The following is a 6,276-nucleotide window of genomic DNA, read 5'->3' on the forward strand; positions in this document are numbered from 1 at the left end:
CTTCTTTGGAGAAATGTCTATTTAGGTCTTCTGCCCATTTTTGGATTGGGTTGTTTGTTTTTTTTTGATATTGAGCTGCATGAGCTGCTTGTAAATTTTGGAGGTTAATCCTTTGTCAGTTGCTTCATTTGCAAGTATTTTCTCCCATTCCATCAGAAGGCCTTTGAATGAGAGGTGATATCCTGCCCCACAGCTCTCTTGACTACAGTACTTTTCTTTTCTGGGACCTGTGTATCCACATTCTCACTTAGTGCATGGGCAGTGTGGCATGTCACCACAATTCCAAGACCAGAAACAAATATTCATGGAGTTTTTTTTCTTGAAAATGTATTTAGAACTATTGTGTTAAATGTGTTTAGTGAAAACTACCTCAAATAACTTAAAATTTGTTTTTGAAATTATCAATAAGTAAATATCCATTTAGAGTTTTCATGTTTCTTGGGAGACTCGTCCAAGTTGTAGAGAGGGAGTTTTTGACATGGTTGTATCTTGAGAACGAGGTTGTATTTTGTAGACTGAGAAAAATATAGATCACATCAACCTGCCATGTTTTAGCTGAAATGGTAAAATTCTGTTAGGCCAGGGAGTTAGTGTACCTTAGAGTAGAAGGAATGTATTGACAGTATTCTGTGTGTAACAGCACCAGTGTTGTGGAGACAGGAAGTTGGAATGATGCTACGAACCTGTGCGTGGACATGGTAGAGCCTCTGTTATTTACATACAGTTCCAGATTATATTGACCAGTCTATCTGTTCCTGTTGTCCTCATTCTTAATCTTGCCAGGTCAGATTTATCAGACCCATTAAAAGTTTGACCATCTGTGAAACTAACATACAGAGATTGCTTGTTTCTTTTCTGAACATTTGGAAAAGCCTTCGTCAAAGGAGTTATGCTATAGAGCCCCCATTACAAGCCTTATTATCTTTGGGAAAAGTCTGACTTTGCATAAGGCCTAAGGCCCTCTTCAGGTTATGTGAAGGGCCAACCCTGCCTGTGGCCTAGAGTTTGGCCTGGCTTATCTCCCTGCCAACTACCGGCAGCAAGGAACCTGATGGTTGTTAAGAAAGAAGAGTTGGTGAGGGGAGCAGGAATTTATTATCACTCTCTTTTGCAGAGTCTTCCTCTAAGTGTCCCCCAGCCATCACACAGAGGCTCCGTGACAACATCTTAAAAATGAATATGGATGAGATCATTGCATAGGGTAGGACATAGACTGGTCTGGCTCCAGAAACATTCAGTGCTGAATTTTAGTAACTGATGTTTACTTAGCATTTTGTTCTGCATACTTTGTGCTTTACAGGGATTGTCCTAGTTAATTCTTACAACAACCTGATGAAATAGGTATCCTTTATTTATTTATTTATTTTTTTAAAGAAGATGTTGGGGGTAGGAGTTTATTAGTTAATTTATTTTTGCTGTGTTGCGTCTTCGTTTCTGTGCGAGGGCTTTCTCTAGTTGTGGCAAGCGGGGGGCCACTCTTCATCACGGTGCGCAGGCCTCTCACTATCGCGGCCTCTCTTGTTGCGGAGCACAGGCTCCAGACGCACAGGCTCCGTAGTTGTGGCTCATGGGCCTAGTTGCTCCGCGGCATGTGGGATCCTCCCAGACCAGGGCTCGAACCCGTGTCCCCTGCATTAGCAGGCAGATTCTCAACCACTGCGCCACCAGGGAAGCCCTGAAATAGGTATTCTAATTCTCACTTTACAGAAGAGTAAAGTGAGGTTCCGAGAAGGGGAGCAACTTGCCTGTAAATGCTAAAGCTGGGAATTGCAACCAGCTTGTGCCTTAAACAACTATATTTGGATAATTCCAGCCACTAATACGTGTAAGTGGTAAAAAAGTAGTTTTAAATGTGAAAGAATTATTATACTTTGCATTTGTTATGTTAGCAAAAAGAAAATGTTATTCATTCTAGTTAATTTGTTAGTGTAGTTACAGGTTGACGGTCTTCGTGCCTGATAAACCTGTGTATTTCTTTTGTAAAAACAACAGTTTGTTTTGTTTTGTTTTTGCTTTTTATTTTTTATTTGTTTTGGCCGTACTGCACTCGGGATCTTAGTTTCCCGACCAGGGATCGAACCTGGGCTCTCAGCAGTGAAAACGCCAAGTCCTAACCACTGGACCGCCAGGGAATTTCCTAAATAACAGTTTAATTGAGATATAATTTATATGCCATATAATTCACCTATTTAAAATGTGTAATTCATTACACATCTAGTATATAAACGGCATCCATCGCCATAATCAGCTTTCAAACATTTTAATTATTCCAAAAAGAAACCTCTACTCATTAGCGGTCGTGTCCTATTCTTTCCCCCACTCCTAGCCGTTAGCAACCACTAATCTACTTTTTGTCTCTATGGATTTGACTATTCTGGACATTTCTTATAAGTGGCATACAATATGTGATCTCCTATGACTGACTTCTTTCACTTAGTAGAGGGTTTTCAGGGTTATAGCATTAACAAGTACCTCCTTTTTGTTATTGAATAACGTTCCATTGTATGGATAATACCACATTGTATTTATCCACTCTGTGTACCTTTCAGAAGAAGCTATTTTTTCAGTGAGGTTTGTGTTGGTCAGTTTTTTTTGAGGATAGACTTAGCAGTCTCTGTTCTCCCAGATAGTACTCCGTCACCTAGAGCAACCTTGCTGAGTAAGTAAGGAAATTAGTACCTCTTTGATGTATCTCAGTTTAGCTATGTAATCTTGACATTTTTTGCCCCCTTTTTATTTCACTTAACACCTAACACGTAAAGGATAAGCCACTATATATACCGGTGGTGTTACTGTGTTACTGGCCTTTCCTGTTTTTAAAGCCATAGTCACCTTCAGTACTATTTAGAGAATACTGATGAAGGTAATGTCCTTTGATTTAGTGAAATAAAAAGAAAACTGATAAATTAAAAGAAAAAAAACTGATTGTTAATGATTTGTTAAAGTGTGAATTTAACAAAGTGATACCCTTAATAATGTTCATAAATCTAATATGCCTAATATTAAATAAGTTAGAATACAGGCAGGATTTTTTTTTAACACGGTTATAACCAAAATTCTCAATATTAGGCAATTCTTTTCTTGGAAAGAAGAATTGTAATGACCGGTGATACATCTGTGAGCTTATCTGTTTCATCTGTTCCCACCGCTTGTCAATTAAGAGTCTTTCTGATGTAGCATCAAGAGTGTCAGCTTGGGGACGAGGCTCCACCGCTTACTAGCTGTATGATTTCAGACAAGATTTTAAATTTCACTGAGCTTTGATTTCCTCCACCAAAAGTGAAAGTTACTTCCCAAGGTTATGAGCAGTCAATGTTTATGTAAAACATTTAGCAAGAGCGTAGCACAAAGGAAGTAGTCAATAAATGTGGCAGTTGCTGTATTAATGACCTGAGGTAAATCAAGAAGAGGCATTAAAGTTTGTAGTGTTGCACTGTGTACTCTGTATCACTCAGTTGTTTTGGATAAGTGAGGTAATGAAGGCAATTTTTATGACTTGGATACCAGTTAGACAAATACATTCACCTTTTTTTTTTTTAATGTTTTCCTGTTTTTTCTTTGTTACCTGAGAATGACTGACTTGTTTCTAGAATAAGCCAATAAACTTTTCATTCAGGATTTAAAAATCTGGGAGATTCATTCTGTAGGGGAGCACTCTCCTTTAACATTGTAGCATGTTAAGTTTATTTTGATGTAGTTTGATCTGGAGTTGTTCAGTTTTTTGCAGTGACTCTAATTTCTGTCATTGTCTATGATCATCTAGTGTGACTTTTGATTCTGGAAAAGGCTTTGTTGTAGCTAAACTGCCTATATTCACGAATGCCCTGGCTCATTTTATTCTACGAGTTGTGCATATATAAGATTCTTGTCAAAGTTCATCTTTTAGAAGTAGGAATTACCTCTTTAATTATGATTTTACTTAAATTCTTTGAGTTATTCAGAATCTGCATGTTTAAAACATTTATCAGTCTGGTACTGACCGTTGTGATGTTGCCTAGTTAGTTTGCAAGTAAACATTTAAACCTGGTTAAAATTTACTACACCTCCTAAAATTTACCTTTTTTTTTTAACCTCGTAATTGATTCTGTTCATACTTAGCTAGCCCCACACACACACACACACACACACACACACACACACACACACACACACACACCCCCCCCCCAATATATTAAGCTTTTAAAGTGGGCACGCTAGTAAAAAAAAAAACTAAGATTGTTTTCAGTGATTATTTTACTTTTTTTGAGATGCATGGCCAAGTTGTAATTTATCCTGACTGAAAAAAGAAAACTCTGGGCAAAGAGTAAAGAAGGCCAATTGTCATAAAAGACCTAAAATGAGATTAGACTTAGCTAAATCAACTCCACAGGGGTTTACGGTGGAATTTCAGACATTATCTTGGGGAAGTCTGGAGAAAAGACCATTTTACTTAGACCTTTCTGTTTTTCATGGTGCTGTGCAAGAGAAAGGGCTTCTTCAGAAACACTCATCTCTACTGGAGTCAGCAGAAATAAAACAAAATTTTTCAGCTGTAGCTCTAACACAGTGTACATTAAGAAAAAAAAATATATATATATTTTTAAACCCACACTTTAGCTGAGATGAAACTTACATATGACTATAATTTATCTGTAGGATCCTGTACTTGTGGACTCTGGAGTCAGATTGCCTGGGTTCAGATTTCAGCTCTGCCTCTGGCTGACCAGTGGCAACAAAACAACAGCACAGTGTCGTGGGTTAACTGGCATAAGCCACGTTAAGTGCTTAACATAGTAACTGCTTTCATCATCACCACCACCACCACCGCCGCCACATTAAGAATATCGTTTTATTTTTACTTTATTCTATTTTATTGTTTAGTGAGGAGCTCTCAAAAATAGAGACTGGAGGATACAACATTGTAATGAGTTCCTTTTTAATCAGATTAAGGAAGGACTTTGACCATGTTAATTACCAGGAATTTGAATTATTTTTCCCCTATACCAAGCCCCTGGCTGTAACATAATATTTATCTACATCATGGTATAAAAGGTACGTAATCCATGAAAACCTAGGATATTGGAGAACTGAGGGGACTGATAGAAGCATGTATTAAAATTTTGTGCCTTGAGGCTGCTTTGGATGTTAACCTCTGTGCCAAGAAAACGTTACCTGCTGTATTGTTGAGTAAAGTGTAAAAATAACACTGCCTAACATTTTGTAGAGCCATTTATAGTTTACGGAGTCTTCTCCACGTATGCTTTGATTGTCACAAATCAACCTGCAATACAGTGTTCTTTCTATTTTCTGTAGTAGACTATTATCTTGAATTTATTACTGGATAACTAGAAGCACTATATTGGAATCCTGTAATAGCTTCCTAGGGCAGGGTTACAAAGGTACCCAGAGTATTGTTCAAAATAACCTGGCTTATTTACTAAAGGTATCTAGATTCCTATTCTTTTAAAAAAAAAAAAAAAAAATATTTATTTATTTATTTTTGACTGCGTTGGGTCTTTGTTTCTGCGCGGGGGCTTTCTCTAGTTTGCGGCGAGGGGGGGCTACTCCTCGTTGCGGTGCACGGGCTTCTCATTGTGGTGGCTTCTCTTGTGGAGCACGGGCTCTGGGGGTGCCGGCTTCAGTAGTTGTGGCACACGGGCTTAGTTGCTCCGTGGCATGTGGGATCTTCCGGGACCGGGGCTCGAACCCATGCCCCCTTGCATTGGCAGGCAGGTTCTTAACCACTGCGCCACCAGGGAAGTCCCGTCCTATTTTAATAACATTCTTTTAGAATATCAGTTAGTAGATGGATTGTCTTATTATCTATTTCCTCATTAATGTTTTTTGACAGAACTTGATTTGTTTCTATTTCTATTGAGAGATGATGCAGAACTGTGTAGGGATTTTATATACTGCTTTAGCTAGCGCATTGAAGTATTTTTAAGTTTTCGGAATGTTAGTAATCAATGTTCGGTGTTTTGTTTAAAATGAAAATGTACTAGTAACAACAACAACAAAAACCTGAGGAAATTGTCAGGGAGCAATCTCCATAAGCATAAAACTGGTAGGCCTAAAGAGTTTCGTGGGTGAGTTATCTTAAACTTTAGTGAATCATTTAAACAGTTTCAGTTCAGAGAGAGAAGTTCCCTAATTCATTTTTACAGAGCCAATATAACACTGATGACAAAAACTGGCACAGTATATGCATACACACATGAACAACAGGCTAATTTCAAGATGGATTTTTTTTTTTTTTTTTTTTTTTTTTTTTTTTTTTTTTTCTGGTACGCGGGCCTC

General features: G+C 37.9%; 1 protein-coding gene across 7 annotated transcripts in view; it reads left to right on the forward strand.

The window, feature by feature from the left end:
* The window catches only part of ELF1 (E74 like ETS transcription factor 1), a 107,004-nt gene that overhangs the window by 59,650 nt on the left and 41,078 nt on the right, over nucleotides 1–6,276 (forward strand). The window contains exon 1 of one of the 7 annotated variants that reach the window (XM_028497873.2): nucleotides 4,603–5,031. The exons of the other annotated variants lie outside the window; for them this stretch is intronic. The gene's annotated coding sequence lies outside the window, so the exon portion shown is untranslated. Of the gene's footprint in view, nucleotides 1–4,602; nucleotides 5,032–6,276 lie in introns of those variants that run through there. 7 annotated transcript variants of the gene reach the window in all.

The sequence above is a fragment of the Physeter macrocephalus genome, chromosome 13 (genome assembly GCF_002837175.3).
Source record: "Physeter macrocephalus isolate SW-GA chromosome 13, ASM283717v5, whole genome shotgun sequence".
NCBI classification, from domain to species: domain Eukaryota; kingdom Metazoa; phylum Chordata; class Mammalia; order Artiodactyla; family Physeteridae; genus Physeter; species Physeter macrocephalus.